Genomic DNA, 18432 nt, shown 5'->3' with positions numbered 1-18432 from the left:
CTCTAACCTGGACTGTTTATTTTCATACTCAGAACAAACTCTCCTTCTGTGATTTTGACATTATCCGCCTGGGGATTCACTCCACTCTCTTCTGTGCAGATGCCCCTGTTTCTTGTGTGGTCATCCTCTTTCTTGGTTTGTTGCTTTATTTTGGTGCAGCATCCTCTCCAGTAGTTACTTGAGATAGGGTACATGGGAGGAAAATTTTTTGAGTTCTTCTTATCTAGAGTCTTTATTTTACTCTCAAGATATCATTGACAGCTTGGCTAGGTATAGCACTGTAGGTTGTAAATAATGTTCCTACAAAATTTTGAAGGGTTTGTTCATTTCTTTTTCTTTCTTTCTTTCTTTTTTTCTTTTTTTTGAGACGGAGTCTTGCTCTGTCACCCAGGCTGGAGTGCAGTGGCGCAGTCTCGGCTCACTGCAACCTCCGCCTTAAGGGTTCAAGTGATTCTCCTGCCTCAGCATCCCTAGTAGCTGGGATTATAGGCACATGCCACCATGTCCGGCTAATTTTTGTATTTTTAGTAGAGATAGGGTTTAGCGATGTTGGCCAGGCTGGTCTTGAACTCCTGACCACAGGTGATCCGCCTGCCTTGGCCTCCCAAAGTGCTGGGATTATAGGTGTGAGCCACCATGCCCAGCCTGTTCATTTCTTTTTAGTTTTATTATTGTCAGCATTCTGAAACCATCTTTACTGTGGATCCTTCCATGAGACCTGCTTTTTCTCCCTGGAAGCTTATGGCATCTTCCCCTAGATCCCAGTGTCCTGATAGGAATCATGGTGTAAGTCTATTCACATCCAGTATAGTACAGTGATTTAGAGCATTGAGTGTAGGGCGTGGGCCAGCTGGAGTTGAATGCCACTTTCATCACTTACTGACTGTATTGTCTTGGACAGGTTATTTAATTTTTCTCAGCTTTAATTTCTACATCTGTAAAAGGTAGATAATGATGGTTTTGACAAGGAAATGAGTTAAATATATTAAAGCAGTTAGAACAGTGCCTGGCACAGAGGAAGCCCTAACACTGTTCGTGTTAGCTACTCTTACCATTATCCATTATACCTGACTTGCTTCAAACCCTTGCAATCTAGAAACTCATGTCCCTCACTTCTAAGAAATTATCTTAAAAATTAATTCGTATATATTTCTATCTTTTCGTTTTCCCTGTACTTTCTAGAGGAAGTACTATTATTCATGTACTGCACTGGCCTTCTAAATTTTTATCTTTTCTCTCTTGTTTTTTATCCCTTTGCCTTTTGCTGCAATTTGTGGGAGATCCTTTCAGTTTTGTCCTCCAACCACCATAAGTTTTTCTTTTCTGCTACTATATTTTTATTTTTTTCTCTGAATACTTGCCCTTCTCCTTTGTAAAAGGTAACCTGTTTTATTCATAATTGCTTATTTTTTCTTATCTGTGAGGATATAAAATAGATTTCTTCTCCCTGCATTGTATGTGTTCCCTCAAGGCTATTTTTTCTGCTTATTTTTTATCTCCATCTGTCATGTGAAAAGCTCTCCCAGGAATCCAGGTGTGACAAAGTACATGACTTAAGGAAGTGAAGGTGCAGTAGATGATGTGGCTTTGACTCAGGAGTCGTGGAAGAAGTAGAAATCACAGCATAGCTTAGGAAAAAGGATGCGAGTGAATGAAAGGGAGGAACCTAGGATGACTTCTAGATTGTGGGCTTGGGCCATGGGGTACATGCTGTCATCAGAGAGAATGGGAAAGGAAGAATTGTCTTGGGCGTGTAGGAGATACATTTCGTTTTCGTTAGGTTGGTGTTTGAAGCTCTCAGGAGACACTCGAGTGGAGATCTCCAGTAGCAGTGGGCTTTACAGATGTGCTGTTCAGGAAAGGGAAAGTAGAGAGATGAAAACTGAAGCCATGGATGTCTTTGAGCTCATCCAGGGAGACTACGCAGAATAAAAGAGAGATAACAAACAGCCTAAAACCTTGGCTGGCAGCATAGAGGAGGCAGATCTTGAGAAAAAAATGAACCGGATATCTAAACCCCAGTGAATTGCGTGCTGTAATCTTTTTTTTCTTTGAGGTGGAGTCTTGCTCTGTCACCCAGCCTGGAGTGCAGAGGCGCGATCTCGGCTCACTGTAACCTCCACCTCCCGGGTTCAAGCAATTCTCCTGCCTCAGCCTCCCGAGTAGCTGGGATTACAGGCATGTGCCGCCATGTCTGGCTAATTTTTTGTATTTTTAGTAGAGATGGGGTTTCATCATCTTGGCCAGGATGGTCTTGATCTCCTGACCTCGTGATCTGCCTGCTTCTGCCTCCCAAAATGCTGGGATTACAGGCGTGAGCCACCATGCCTGGCCCTAATTTTTGTATTTTTAGTAGAGATGGGGTTTCACCACATTGGCCAGGCTTGTCTCGAACTCCTAACCTCAAGTGATCCACCTGCCTCGGCTTCCCAAAGTGCTGGGATTACAGGCATGAGCCACCACGCCTGGCCTGCGTGCTGTAATTTTTTTAAAATGAAAAATAGTTTGGCGTATAATTTTTAAAATCAGTTATTTACTTAGGTTCTTAAGAAATTCAGAACACCAATTTGTGAGGATAGATTTCTTTTTTTTCTCTTTCTTTCTTTTTTTTTTTTTTTTTTTTTTTTGAGACAGTGTTTCACTCTGTTGCCCAGGCTGAAGTGCAGTGGCATGATCTTGGCTCACTGCAACTTCTGCCTCGTTGGTCACGTGATCCTCCCACCTCAGCCTTCCCAGTAGCTGGGACCACAGTCATGCGTCACCACACCTGGCTAATTTTCTTTTTTGTGTTTTTAGTAGAGATGCTGTTTTGCCATGTTGCCCAGGCTGGCCTTGAACTCCTGAGCTCCAGCGATCTACCGGCCTCAGCCTCCTGAAGTGCTGGGACTACAGGTGTGAGCTACCGCGCCTGGCCTGTGAGAATAAATTCCATTCGTCAGGGCAAACACAGATCACAGATAGCCCTGGAGCTGAGGAATAGCTTTGATTTTTGGTAAAATTTGTGAGTCCACAGCTTTCTGATCGATTTGGTGCCGCTCTGTAATCTCGTAGTTCTCTTTTTCTGTGTTGGAGATCTCACCTTCCTGTTTCTGGGCTTCCACAGCTGCTTCTTCTTGAAGTAAGCGTCAGCAGGATGTTTTGGGATTTTTACATTGCTGATTATCAATTTTGGTTGAGGTGGCAGTGACAGATTTCTGGCATGTTCTTTGTAGAGAATCTTGGTTGAAGAGCGGAGGTCCAGTCACAAGTAACAAGCCACTAGCCAGTGGCTTCAGGAAAACCACCCTCTTGCCTCTGTGGTGCCCAGTGAGGGTGATCAGAATGGTCCCAGGGGTGATGCTGGCTCACAGTTTTCTCACGTGCTGACTGAACGGTTTTTTTGCCGTGGCTCAACAGCTTTTGAGGCACATCTTCAGTAGGATAATATCTAGGCATTTTGCGATGTTTAACCACCTGGGTACCACCGTTCTTGTCACCACCAACTGGTTTTGTAATAGTTGCAAGAACTTCTTTTTCTTTTCAACCTTGGATTCAGCAGCTGAGTGCTTCCTCTTGTACATGGCCTTTCTGGAAAACATGGCTGATTGGGAATACCTGCCAATTCCTGTGACAAGGACAGGATTTCAGCTGCAATGGGGCTTCTCCCTCTTGGGCTTTTTAGTCTTGAGGCTGCCCCTTTTTACCTTGCCACCAGCATCAGCCTTCTTGGCTTCTGGTTTCTTCTCTTTAGGATCTGGCTTCTCAACCTTTTCGCCCACCATCTTGCAAGATGGGAAAGAGAACTCAGCATAGAAATTTAACAGTGAATGATTGGAATTTATGGAATCTTTTTATTTTCAGTTGACAAAGTGTATTAAAATTTTATCCGTGAAAACATTTTATCTAATAACAAAGAAAAAACAGAAGAAAGAAAAAAATTAACAAGAATTTATTATGTACTTGAAACTCTTCTAGGCATTCTATTTATATTCTTTAGTCGTTACCACAACTGCAAGGGAGAAAGGGGCAAGAAAGAGGAGAGCAGAGTTCTAACATCAGGAGGAGAAGAAAGTCTGGGGCTGGGGCTGGGCCAGACTCTTGATGAGGCAGGACTTACACCATCAGTTGACAGAGCAGCAAGAATGGAGGGGAAAAGGCTCCCCTTTGTTCATTGTCTGTATCTCAGGATCTTGCTTTCCCTAGGACAGAGGTTTCTCTAACCTCTTTTCATCTTTTTATTTTATTTTATTTAGAAACACGGTCTTGCTTTGTTGCTCAGGCTGGAGTGCAGTGGCACCATCATGGCTCACTGCAGCTTCAAACTCGTGGCCTCAAATGATCCTCGTGCTTCAGCCTCCCAAGTGCTGAGATTACAGGCATGAGCCACTGTACATAATATACTCTTTTCATTGTAGTTCTAAGAACAGTTATCTTCTTTCCCATTCCAGTAAATGGCACCATTTTTATTCCATTGCTTAGGCCAGAAACCCAGGGGGTCATCTGTGATTCCTCCAGGTCCTTCATTTCCTCTTTGGTCCAATCTATTGGCAAGTATCATGGGCTCTACCTCCTGAATATATTCCACATGTATCAATTTCTCTCTTACCTCTATCATCCTCACCCTAGTCTCCATCATCTCTTGTTTGGAATATGGAGAAGGCCTCTTAACTGACCTCCTTGCTTTCATTTTTGACTTTCCTATAGTCTGTCCTCAACAGCCAAAGTGATCTTTTAAAAATGGCAGTCATGTTATTGCCAAAAAGATCCTGTCACTTCCCTGAGTAATGCCCTTCCCCACGGCCTACCAGGCCCTGTGCTTTCTTTTTTTTTTTTAATTAATTAATTAATTAATTATTATTATACTTTAAGTTTTAGGGTACATGTGCATAATGTGCAGGTTAGTCACATATGCATACATGTGCCATGCTGGTGCGCTGCACCCACCAGCTTGTCATCTAGCATTAGGTATATCTCCCAATGCTATCCCATCCCCCTCCCCCCACCCCACAACAGTCCCCAGAGTGTGATGTTCCCCTTCCTGTGTCCATGTGTTCTCATTGTTCAGGTCCCACCTATGAGTGAGAATATGCGGTGTTTGGTTTTTTGTTCTTGTGATAGTTTACTGAGAATGATGATTTCCAATTTCATCCATGTCCCTACAAAGGACATGAACTCATCATTTTTTATGGCTTCATAGTATTCCATGGTGTATATGTGCCACATTTTCTTAGTCCAGTCTATCATTGTTGGACATTTGGGTTGGTTCCAAGTCTTTGCTGTTGTGAGTAGTGCCACAATAAACATACGTGTGCATGTGTCTTTATAGCAGCATGATTTATAATCCTTTGGGCATATACCCAGTAATGGGATGGCTGGGTCAAATGGTATTTCTAGTTCTAGATCCCTGAGGAATCGCCACACCAATTTCCACAATGGTTGAACTAGTTTACAGTCCCACCAACAGTGTAAAAGTGTTCCTATTTCTCCACATCCTCTCCAGCACCTGTTGTTCCTGACTTTTTAATGATCGCCATTCTAACTGGTGTGAGATGATATCTCATTGTGGTTTTGATTTGCATTTCTCTGATGGCCAGTGATGATGAGCATTTTTTCATGTGTCTTTTGGCTGCATAAATGTCTTCTTTTGAGAAGTGTCTGTTCATATCCTTTGCCCACTTTTTGATGGGGTTATTTGTATTTTTCTTGTAAATTTGTTTGAGTTCATTGTAGATTCTGGATATTAGCCCTTTGTCAGATGAGTAGGTTGCAAAAATTTTCTCCCATTCTGTAGGTTGCCTGTTCACTGTGATCATGGTTTCTCTTGCTGTGCAGAAGCTCTTTAGTTTAATTAGATCCCATTTGTCAATTTTGGCTTTCGTTGCCATTGCTTTTAGTGTTTTAGACATGAAGTCCTTGCCCATGCCTATGTCCTGAATGGTGTTGCTTAGGTTTTCTTCTAGGGTTTTTATGGTTTTAGGTCTAACACGTAAGTCTTTAATCCATCTTGAATTGATTTTTGTATAAGGTGTAAGGAAGAGATCCAGTTTCAGCTTTCTACATATGGCTAGCCAGTTTTCCCAGCACCACTTATTAAATAGGGAATCCTTTCCCCATTGTTTGTTTTTGTCAGGTTTGTCAAAGATCAGATAGTTGTAGATACGCGGCATTATTTCTGAGGGCTCTGTTCTGTTCCATTGGTCTATATCTCTGTTTTGGTAATGCCCGGCTAATTTTTTGTATCTTTAGTAGAGATTGCGTTTCGCCATGTTGCCCAGGATGGTCTGGAACTCCTGACTCAAGAGATTCACCGAAAGTGCTGGGATTACAGGTGTGAGTCACCACAAATGACCAAAAAGGTGCCACTTTTGAAGAGTGCTCAAGGGGTTTGAGTCTGCTGTTCTCTCTTATATATTCTTTGACCCACATATTTTTTCAGCTTTATTGAGGTGTAATTGGCTGTGACATAAACTGCACCTGCTTAAGGTGTACAATTTGATGAGTTTTGACATGTGTTTGCACCTGTGGGACACACTCACAGTGAAGGTAATGAACATGCCATTGGCCCAAGAGATTCCTTGTGCCCCTTGTAATCCATCTCTTCTCACTGTTCTCCCACCGCCAGCCTCTAGGCAACCACGGATCTGCTTTCTGGCACTATAAATTGGTTTGCATTTTGAGAATTTTATATAAATAGAATCATTCAGTATATACTATATTTTGGTTTCTTGTATTCAGCATAATTATTTTAAGATTCATCCATGTTATTGCATGTGTGTTCCTTTTTATTGCTGAGTAGGATTCTATTGTCAGGATATATCACACTTCATTTATCCAGGAACTTATTGATAAACATTTGGGTTGCTTCTAGTTCTCAGTGCTTACAAATAAAGCTGCTGTGAGTGTTATCTGGGCATATGCTCTCATTTCTTTGGAGTAAATACCTCCAGGAGAGAAATGGCTGGCTTATAGGTGCATGTTTAGTTGGTTACATTTTCAAATCTCTGTTTTAGTTCTGAGGGAACTGGGGGGCTAGGTGAAGGATCTGTAACTTACCCAAGGTGACACAGCCTTTTTTTCTTCTTTTTGAGACCAAGGTCTCACTCTATCGATGGAGTGCAATGTCCCAATCACGGCTCACTGCAGCCTCGACTCCTGGTCTGAAGCAATTCTCCCACCCCAGCCTAAGGAGTAGCTGGGATTGCAGGCACCCACAACTGCCTTAGCTAATTTTGGCATTTTTCGCCAAAATAAGGGTTTCGCCTTATTGCCTAGGCTGGTCTCGAACTCCTGGGCTCAAGTGATCCGTCTGCCTTGGCCTTCCAAAGTGTTGGGATTACAGACATGAGCCTCTGTGCCCTGCCTCAAGGTGATGCAACTTTTAAGGGAGTGATGAGACGCAAGTCTAGATTTCTGTCACTTCAAAGTTCATTATTTTCCAGAAGCCTGTGCTGTTGAGATACTTATTTGGTCCACTTTTGACCTGGGGCCTGCACGGCCTGCCGATATCTGCTGATACCCTGCTGACACTCTGCTCTCATTAAGGCCTCTAGGACCTGCTGATGCCTGAATGTGTGGCTTTTTTTTTTTTTCTTTTTTCACAACACACTATGATTCTGTAGCCTGCATGTCTTGCTTACTGGGACTAGTAGGTGTTGCTTACTTAGTACTTATGTAGCCAGGGTTTGCTGAGGCTGCTTTCAGCCAGCATTGTGCTAAGTAAGGCCCTTGCTGACCCACGTATTTGATAAAGAACTTCACTTTACTTAAGGTGGGTGAGGCCTATGTACAATTTGCTTCAGGCCCAGTAAATATGGGCTTTTGTCTCTAAAAACAGCACTCAAGATGACCTGAGCCCAGGAATTGAGGTGATACTGAGCTATGATCACACCACTGCACTTCAGCCTGTGTGACAGTAAGACACTGTCTCGAAACAAAACACCCCCCCCCACCCCACAAAAACCCAAAAAAAACCCAGCAATTGAAGAGCTTTCATAGCTTCAGTGACCAATCAGAGTGAAAATCTCATATCTCATGTGATTAGTTTCTTGGGCTTAAACTGCTTGCTCAGGTCATAATAGTTAAAAATCCAACTGCACAATTGTAAAGTTGAGTCTTATTACCCAGAAATAATCTCTGGAGATTTTCAAGGTTAAAATGCCCAGCCTGCCTCTTGAATCCAAGGCCCAAAGCCATATACCCTGGCCCCACCAGAATCCTTGTTATTTTGGTCTCCATATTCCACCCTAATTCTCAACAATTCTGGTCAATTATACTGGATGCTAGAGTTTTGACGGGCACCAAAAATGTGATACCCTTGTTCTTTGTCTAGGATCTGGACCAAATATGCAATAATACCAAAGCGTAAACAGGTAGGAAATCCAAACATCAGCTTTATGATTGCAAAAGCTCACATTGAAGACATGGCTTGTATAGGGGCAAGTGGGCCCCATACTAAAATTTGGAATAAGATAAATTTCCCTATCCAATCTCTGGCAGTTCTGGGCCACAGCAGGCCTTCTGGGCAGCAGGGCCATTTTTAGCAAGTGTCCTAAAACCTGTAAAAAAAATAGTGATTTTTTTTTTTTTTTTAGATGGAGTCTCGCTCTTATTGCCCCGGCTGGAGTCCAGTGGTGCAGTCTTGGCTCACTGCAACCTCCACCTCCCAGATTCAGGCAATTCTCCTGCCTCAGCCTCCTGAGTAGCTGGGAATACAGGCGAGTGCCACCACGCCCGGCACTTTTTGTGTTTTTAGTAGAGACATGGTTTCACCATGTTGGTCAGGCTGATCTTGAACTCCTGGCCTCAAGCAATCCACCCCCCTTGGCCTCCCAAAGTGCTAGGATTACAGTCATGAGCCACCATGCCCAGCCTTTTTTATTTTTAAATTTTATTTATTTATTAATTTTTTTATTTCAGTAGCTTTAGGGGTACAGGTGGTTTTTGGTTACATGGATGAATTTTATAGTGGTGAAGTCTGGGTTTTTAGTGCACCCATCACCTGAATAGTGTAGATTGTACCCAATAGGTAGTTTTCAATCCCTTATTACCCCCCACCCTGCTCTGATTCTCTAATGTTCATTATACCACTCTGCTGTACATCCATAGCTTAGCTCCCACTTATAAGTGAGAACATTCGGTATTTGGTTTTCTGTTCCTGAGTTACTTCATTTCCGTCGATAATGGCCTCCAGTTCCATCCAAGTTGCTGCGAAAGATTTTTTTTTTTTGGCTGTATACTATTCTGTGGCATATATCATACCATATTTTCTTTATCCACTCATCAGTTGGTGGTCACAGGTTGATTCCATATCTTTGCAGTTGTGAATTGTACTGTCATAAACATATGTGTGCAGTTGTCTTTTTAATATAATGACTTCTTTTCCTTTGGGTAGTTGCCCAGTAGTGACATTCCTGGATTAAATGGTAGATGTACTTTTAATTCTTTGAGAAATCTCCCTACTGTTAGCCATAGAGGTTGTACTAATTTACTTTCCCACCAGCAGTGTTTAAGCAAAGAATCTAGTGATCTTAGTCTTCTGTATTTGTAACAAAGGGCATAATATTAGTCTGAATTAATCCTAGAGAAGGAACAAGCTGTATAAGCCATTCTACTGGGGGCCTCAGGCTCTATTTTGAGATTTTATCCTAATAGGCTCCTACTGTTCTTCTTAGTGTCAGTCCCTCTCCTTTGCTTTTTTTTTTTTTTTTTTTTTTCTGGAGACAGGGTCTCTCTTTCGCCCAGGCTGGAGTGCAATGGCATGATCTTGGCTCACTGCAACCTTCGTCTGGAAAGTGCAAGCGATTCTTGTGCCTCAGCCGTCTGAGTAGCTGGAACTACAGACATTTGCCACCATGCCCATCTAATTTTTGTATTTTTGTAGAGAAGGGGTTTCACCATGTTGCCCAGGCTAGTCTCGAACTCCTGAGCTCAAGCCATCCACCCCCCCCTCAGCCTCCTGAAATGCTGAGATTAGAAGTGTGAGCCACCAGGCGTTTGCTTCTAATCATCCACCTCCATGCTAAAGGATTGCTTTTCACTTTGAAACTTTCACAACATTCAAATGTAGATGTCGCCTTTGTAGACTTCAGTTGCAAGTGCCATTTTTTCCCGCATCCCGTTAACTCTATAAAATTAACTCCTTCCAAGTGCCAGAAGAAAATTCCCTCTCTCTTACTGTTTCAGAGATTGCTCACCGTATATCTATTTCCTGTTGGAATTTAAATTTACTCTCCCACTCTCACCAACTATGTAGAACAGGTAAGACAAGCGTACTGTGAACCCAACAAATGACCAAACATTTCCTAGCCTGGTTCACCTGCACTGCCACCTCCTTTCCCAGGTGCTCTGTTGCATCAAAACTCAGGTGTACCCAGGGGAGTGTCAGAATTCTAGCACTGCAGTTTGTGGAATTACTTTACACAAGTAGTAGAAATAGCTGACATAACTTCCTTCAAACTAAGAGGAGAGTTATTTCCTAATGGTGGCCTTCATTTGTCATGAGATCACATAAGTATATATATTTTTTGTTTTCTCATGACCCTTTTAGTATTTGAAAGAAATTTCTAAGTTTTACTAACAAAAGGCTTTGGAAAACAAATCAGAAAATTGGAAGCAGGAGCAAAGGAGTAGCCTTTTTTTTTTTTTTTTTTTTGATCCTGACATTGTTATTTTTCTGGGTTAGATGAAACAGATGTTATTAATAACAATGATCACCACAATAGCTAATATTTACTGAGCACTTAAAATGCCCCAGGCATAGTAGCTAGAAATGGTCAGATGAGAAGGCTGGAAGTTTATACCAGATGCCTGGGATTGATCTCTAGTTTTCCTAAGAAATGCTTGAGCTCAACAGCACTCTTTGTTCAGATTAGTTTTGTCTAGAGTGTTAGGTGCATATCCTCCTGGCCTAGCAATTTAGGATGAAGAAAAATACTTCTATTCCTTTGTAGTTATGGCCTTAGGGTTGAACTTCTGTTTAGAAAGTATAAGGAAAGGATAAATGACCACTTTACTATTAGTGAAAAATGTCTCATTTGCTCTGGTTTCATCTCCTTTCTTGGGGGCTCTTGGTTGACGTGGTGAAGGATCTGTTTTGCTTATGTATTCTTTTAGGGAGGCCACTGTAAAGTAGTTTAGAACCTAGGATGAGTGCTGGGAAATATTTTCTGTATTTAGGATCATGAATGTTTTAATCAGGTAATTACTTCAAAATAAAAGTTATTCAGACCTATAAATTAAAATACTACCCTTTCAGCCTGGATATTATTCTTTCAGAATGCCAGTTAACATGTTTTCCATGCACCTGTATTTAGACCTCGAAAGGCACATGAATTAAAGGTTTAGGGTTGGCAAGGTGAGTAGTAGTAATCAGGATGTGGTTTAGTTTGAGTGGCAAGAATAATATTTTATACAAGTGAAACCCATGAACTTTTATTATTTTACTTTTCATATACAGTATAGGCTCAGGAGTCAACCTCTACCATCTTGCTGTTCTGTTTACTACCTTAGTCTGTGGTAAGTTGCTTAATTGCAATCAGCCTTTCTTCACTTATGGGCCAATGAAGGTAATAATGATACCTACTTGATAAGGTTGTTGGGAGGAGGATATGAATTACCTAAGGGACCTGCTACATGGAAGACCCTGTGATAGGTCCTCAGGTAATATGTTTAGGAAAGACTCAACAAATGGCAGTTATTATCATAGAAAATCAGTATCAGTAATTTGCTCTCATGGCTGACAAACCCCATTAATCTCATTTATTACAACTAGTAATACATTTTCTTCTCATAATTCTAGGATTTAAGTAGGCGATGAGAATTTATGGTTATAAGCTTAATAACATCTGATCTGATGAGCTGCAGTCAGAAAAGATTGTTGGGAAAAGGACCACAAATAATACTATAAATAGCATGCTACCAGTGCAGGGTAAACAAGTCTTTCCAGTTAGTTTTGTTGACAGGATGCTTTGTTTTACCTTCTGGTCATTTTATCCTGAAGGTGGAGCAGGTGCCATTTCAGGCTAAGCACTTTGCAGTCCCATCTACTACCCTTCTCCAGGTCCTGACTTGGCCTCTAGGTCCTGACTTGGCCTGTCCATTCTTCTCATGTCCTTGCATTTCATTTTCTGCAGGCATCGCTTACTGGAAGCTGTGGTATTTATTAGGCTCCCTTGTAAAATCCTAAGAACAAAGACAATTGAGTCATCTCAACAGTCCAGCTCCTCATGGAGTCATCAGGATGTTATCAGCCTGTAGGAGTTACTGGAAATAACCACGACTCCTATTTTTATTCCTTTTCCTTCAGTTCCTTTTTTCTCAATTATAAAAATGGTAATTGCCAGCCATTTCAAAGATAGCAGATAGTACAAAAAATATAAAGAAGAACAAATCATCGCTAATTCAGCATACAGAAGCAATCATTATGAAAATTTTAGTGTTTCTCCATTTAGTTGCTTATTATTTTAACATGGCTAGGAGCATTCTGTTTGCCTATCAATAAGAAAAAATGATCATGTTTAATCTTGTAAATATTTCTCCTTGTTAAAATGTTTACTTTTTAAAAAGTTTTTTAAATTTTTATTTTTTGAGGCAGGATGTCACTCTGTCACCCAGGCTGGAGTGCAGTGGTGTGATCATGGCTCAGTGTAGCTTAGACCTCCCAAGCTCAAGTGATTCTTCCACCTCTGTCTCGTGAGTAGCTCGGACTGCAGGTGCATGCCACCAGGACTGGCTAATTTAAAAAATTTTCTTTTGTAGAGACAGAGTCTCACTATGTTGCTCAGACTGGTCTTGAACTCCTGGGCTCAAGTGATCCTCCCACCTTGGCCTCCCAAAGTGCTGGGATTACAGGGGTGAGCCACTGTACCTCTCCCGCTTACATTAAAAAAAGCTCCATATCACCTCATTGTATGGTTGTACTATAATTTACTTAATCAGTCTCTCTTTGGACATTTAAGTTGTCCTAGTTTTCTGCTTTTATAAATATGCTGTTATAAATAGGAATGTATTTATAAATAACAATACTATTATAAATAGGAACATCCGCCCCAAAGAAATAATAAATCTTGGCTGGGTGCGGTGGGTCACACCTGTAATCCTAGCACTTTGGGAGGCCAAGGTGGGCAGATCACGAGGTCAAGAGATGGAAACCATCTGGCCAACATGGTGAAACCCCATCTGTACTAAAAATACAAAAAAATTAGCTGGGCGTGGTGGCACCTGTAGTCCCAGCTACTCAGGAGGCTGAGGCAGGAGAATCACTTGAACCCGGGAGGCAGAGGTTGCAGTGAGCTGAGATCATGCCACTGCAATCCAGCCTGGCGACAGAGCGAAAATAAATAATAAATCTTTGCCAATATTGAAGTTCGTTTATTAAAACATCTTCTTAATAAACAAAGGCTCTTAGTACATATTTCCGGACTTTACCCAGAAAGGTTTTATGAATTTTATTTCCCACCTGCAGTATATGAGAATGTATCTTTCACTCAACTCTTAAAAGCTGGGGATATTTACCTTAAAATTGCATATTCTTATTGTTATGCAAAACATGTTATCTTATTTCACTGTACTTTAAAAAAAATTAGTAGTGATGGCCAGGTGCAGTGGCTTGCACCTGCAGTCCCAGCACTTTGGGAGGCCAAGGTGAGGGGATTGCTTAAGCCCAAGAGTTCGAAACCAGCCTGGGCAACATGGAGAAATCCCATCTCTACAAAAAATATAAAAATTAACCAGGCATGGTAGTGTGCACCTGTGGTCCCAGCTACCTGGGAGCTGAGGTGGGAAGATCACCTAAGCTCCAGAGGTCAGTGCTTCAGTGAGCCATAATAGCACCATTGTACTCCAGCCTGGGTGACAGAATGAAACCCTGTCTCAAAAAAACAAAAAAACTAAGAAAACTAGTGGTGATGTTGTCCTAATTTCTGTTTCTTTTCTTCTTTTCTTTTCTTTTTTTTTTTTTTTTGAGATGGAGTCTTGCTCTGTCACTCAGGCTGGAGTGGAATGGCATGATCTTGGCTCACTGCAACCTCTCACTCCCAGGTTCATGTGATTCTCCTGCCTCAGCCTCCCAAGTAGCTGGGAATACAGGTACCCACCACCACGCCCAGCTAATTTTTGTATTTTTAGTGGAGACAGGGTTTCATCATGTTGGTCAGGCTGATCTTGAACTCCTGACCTCAGGTGATCCTCCCACCTCAGCCTCCTAAAGTGCTGGGATTACAGGTGTGAGCCACCACGCCTGGCTGTTTTCTGCTGCTATAACAGAGTACCACAGACAAAGTAATTTATAAAGAAAATATATTTATTTGGTTCATGGTTCTGGAGGCTGGGAAGCCCAAAATCATGGGCTTCCCAAAGGGTCACATCTGGCCAGGGCCTTCTTGCTGCATCATAACATGTCAGAAGGCATCACATGGCATTCCCACTATAACGAACCCATTCTTCCCCACTATAACAGCATTCATCTATCCAGAGCTCTCATGACCTAATTACCTCTTAAGGGCCCACTTCTCAACATTGTTAAAATGACAATTAAATGTCAACATGAGTTTTGGAAGGGACACTACAACCATGGAAGATGTTGATCACTTTTTTTTCAAGTATTTTGTCTTTTTTTCTGGGAAGTGATAGTGTTTTTATTGTTGAGTTAAAAAAATACTGAATTTGGCTTTTTACCTTGTGTCATGTCTGAGTAAACAGTCTACTTTTTCCATTACTGCCAATTTCCTTTATATCTGTTTTGGATTTATCTCTCGTGAATTTACGTAAACTCTTTTTGAACCTATAGGATTTTTCTGTCCTTCAAGCTTCTAGAAGTTTTACTCTGCGCTACCTTTCAGAGCGTGGGAAACAGTTCCACAGCCAAGTCTGGTTACCTTTTCTTTTGGCACTTTCCCCTCAGACTTTACATTCCCAGCCTTTTCTGTTGGTTTTCCTGAGGAGTATCTTTCACCCCAAATTCTACTTACAGAGGCTGGGAGTACATGAAATACTTCCTGTGATTTGTAGAACTGGATCTCAAAATGAAGGTGCATACATATTGAACATATGTAGATGCCTTTTGAGTGTGTGAGAATAGAAGATAATGTTAGAGATTAGGGATTAGTTTATTTCTCCATCCTTAAGCCAAATAGTGGTGTTTTACCCCTGAACTATGCCTAAGTGGTTGCCAGTCTTTTCCGCATGGTCTTGCTCTTGACTGCTTTTCATTGCTTCCACTTCAGTGTGCTCCAGGGAAGGAAACGAGGACAGGCGGAGAATTAGATTGAGATTTAAATCCCAATGTTATAATTTACCTGCTTAATAATCTTCGACAAATAATATGGCCCCAATGGGCCTTTGTTACTTCCTAGAATAGATGTGAGGATTAAGTGGGATCTCATAATCTGCCTCACTGGCTTGGGATGTAAAGTTGGTCATGCTTTTTAAAATTTTCTAATTAATCATTTGAATCTCTACTTACCAATAAGGGCAGGAAGTCTGCGATCCTGTATTTGAAATCTTCTTTACAAATTGACTGAGAACCCTAACTGCTTACTCTTCCCAGGAAAATCTCCTTCCCATCTCCACCGGGGAGAAACTTGGAAAAGCCTGACCAGCCCGCTGGTAGGCCCTGGGATCACTGCGGTTGTTTCTGTTGGGACCTTTTGATGCATTGGCCCCACCCAGTCCAGTGGGCCTTTATCCATTGCCACCGTGTCCCTTCCGGTCCAGTCCTGGCACACAACATGGCGGTGTCCAAGCCTGGGCTCTCAAGATGACTTCTCTTCAGGTCATATCCATATACTTAGTCATTGTGTCCTGTGGCATCTGTCCAGGGTGACTGGACACAGAGGAACCTGTCATCAGGCAAGAAACCCCTGTCTTTCCTGGTGTGTGTTAGGACCAGCTGACCTCAGTCAGAAACATCCTAATTCTTTTGAGAAATTCTGATAACACTACTTTTTTTTTTTTTTTGAGACGGAGTCTCGCTCTGTTGTGCAGGCTGCCAGGCTGAAGTCTGGTGGCATGATCTCCGCTCACTGCAAGTTCCACCTCCCTGGTTCATGCCATTCTGCCACCTCGGCCTCCCGAGTAGCTGGAATTACAGGTGCCCGCCACCACACCCGGCTAATTTTTTTGTATTTTTAGTAGAGACTGGGTTTCACTGTGTTAGCCAGGATGGTCTCGATTTCCTGACCTCGTGATCCACCTGGCTCAGCCTCCCAAAGTGCTGGGATTACAGGCATGAGACACTGCGCCCGGCCAACACTACATTTTAAAAGAGAAGTGGCCAAGGTCACCTTTCTCCCTCTCCCAGGGGGCTCCGTAAGGCTGCTATGCATATTTAGCCCCCTCCCCTCTATCAGCACTGAGTACCCAGCAATCACAAAAGTTCCCATCACACCATTCTCATTAGAAATGGGGGCGCTTATACCATCCTCATCAGGAATGGAGGTGCTTATACAAAACTTAAATTTGTATAACTAAAAAGGGCGATTCAAGTGACTCTTCCTGGGAACAAAGAAGGTTGACACTTTGGGAGGCTGAGGCGGGCAGATCACAAGGTCAGGAGATCAAGACCATCCTGGCTAACACTGAAACCCCATCTCTACTAAAAATACAAAAAATTAGCCGGGCATGGTGATGGGCGCCTGTAGTCCCAGCTACTCAGAAGGCTGAGGCAGGAGAATGGCATGAACCCGGGAGGCAGAGCTTGCAGTCAGCCGAGATCGCGCCACTCCACTGCACTCCAGCCTGGGGCGACAGTGGGAGACTCCATCTCAAAAAAAAAAAAAAAAAAAAGAAGGTTGACTAAGGTTGACTAAGGGGCTTTTGGACATTATCTAGGCAGACACCCCTGACACCTTCTCTTGCTAAATAAGTAAATAAAGTTCTGCTTCACCAGACATAGCCACATATGTGTAAAGCACCTAGCCACCTGTATTAGTCTGTTTTTACGCTGCTAATAAAGACATACCCAAGACTGGGTAATTTATAAAGGAAAAAGGTTTAATTGACTCACAGTTCCACATGGCTGGGGAGGCCTCACAATCATGGCAGAGGGGGAAGGGGAAGCAAGACACGTCTTACATGGTGGCAGAAAAGGCAAGAGCGTTTGTAGGGGAACTCCCCTTTATCAAGCCATCAGAACTTGAGAGACTTATTCACTATCATGAGAACAGCACGGAGAAACCCGCCCCCATGATTCAATGACCTTCCACCAGGTTCTTCCCATGACACATGGGAATTATGAGAGCTATAATTCAAGATGAGATTTGGGTGTGGGGGAGACACAGCCAAACCATATCACCACCTCTGTCACCCCTGAGAAGTGCTCAGAAAATGTTAGCTGTCTCCCTCCTCCCTTCCTCCTTAGCCTGACCACACCTCTGCATCGTTCAAGCTGGGAACACCTTGCCTTCCAGAGACCTTTCCCGTTCCTCAGTGTCCATTCTCTGCAGGGCTCTGCATAAATACGCCCTGTGCTGACCCCTTATACGCAACCTCCAGGGAGGCTGGATGGCCAGAGCTGCCTTCAGGGTTTGTTTGCCAAAGGCAGTTTATTCTTTCTTCAAATAGTTAGAATTTACTTCACATTTGAATCTAACTTGTATTTTTATACAGTCAGCATGTCCTGAGCATTCTGTCATGGAAAAGAATTTGCTCATCCAAGAATAAACAATGCATAGCTAGTATCCCTCTTGAGACAGGTAGAGGCGTTTATGAAGTGTGCCTTGTTACTAGCCTGTGCCCCACAAATAAACTTTCTGCTGTGAGAAGGGGTGTGGCACCTGCTTTTTCAGAGGTTTAGTTTCACAGAACCATACAGTCCTTGTCGGGTTTTGCCAGCAGTGCCTGCTTAGAACGCACAGAGGGGCCCTGGGCACTGTGGTCAGAGGCTGTCCTCAGACCCCATCTCCATTCCAGACCAAGCTCTTTACCACATCCCCTTGCAGGATTCCCAGATGTCCCTGGGAGGCCAGGGTTGTGTATCGCAAAGTAGACTCTTATCTCCAAAAGCAAGTGACAGCTCCCTTGAATTATTTTGGGTGAAGGAATTAGTTTTCACATGTTTCATGAGACATAATTAGGTGCCTAATACCATATTATTCTCACAGGTGTTTAATTATTGACTTTAGACACAAATTCTAATAGAACTAGAAGAAAAACTGAGACAAATTCTGAAGCTCCTTGAAATTATTCTTAGTCTCTCCTGACATTTCCTCCACCGGCGTTTTTTTCTTTTTGCTCTATTGCCAGCAGACACGCTTTGCTAATGCTACAAGGTGTGGCTTTGGCTGTGTTGTTTTTTCCGGAGTTAGCTTTTCTGTCTGTGCATCCTGGCTCTTTGAAATCCCAACTGAATTTGGAGAAATTATTTCTTGGCATCCACCCTACTTTCCTGGGACACAATGTGATGCTGACGACATAGCCCGGTCACTCCACTTGACAACAAGTTTGTTTGTCTCATCT

General features: G+C 42.4%; 1 protein-coding gene and 1 pseudogene across 1 annotated transcript in view; one reads left to right on the top strand and one right to left on the bottom strand.

Moving 5' to 3' along the window:
* C3H4orf36 (chromosome 3 C4orf36 homolog) overlaps nt 1-18432 on the top strand; it is a 56270-nt gene that overhangs the window by 21802 nt on the left and 16036 nt on the right. The window lies entirely within an intron of this gene.
* LOC101133857 (large ribosomal subunit protein eL6-like) lies at nt 1679-3761 on the bottom strand (annotated as a pseudogene).

Source organism: Gorilla gorilla, chromosome 3, assembly GCF_029281585.2.
Source record: "Gorilla gorilla gorilla isolate KB3781 chromosome 3, NHGRI_mGorGor1-v2.1_pri, whole genome shotgun sequence".
Taxonomy (NCBI): domain Eukaryota; kingdom Metazoa; phylum Chordata; class Mammalia; order Primates; family Hominidae; genus Gorilla; species Gorilla gorilla.
The sequence above is the reverse complement of the archived record's forward strand: the minus strand, read 5'-3'. Positions and strand labels throughout refer to the sequence as shown.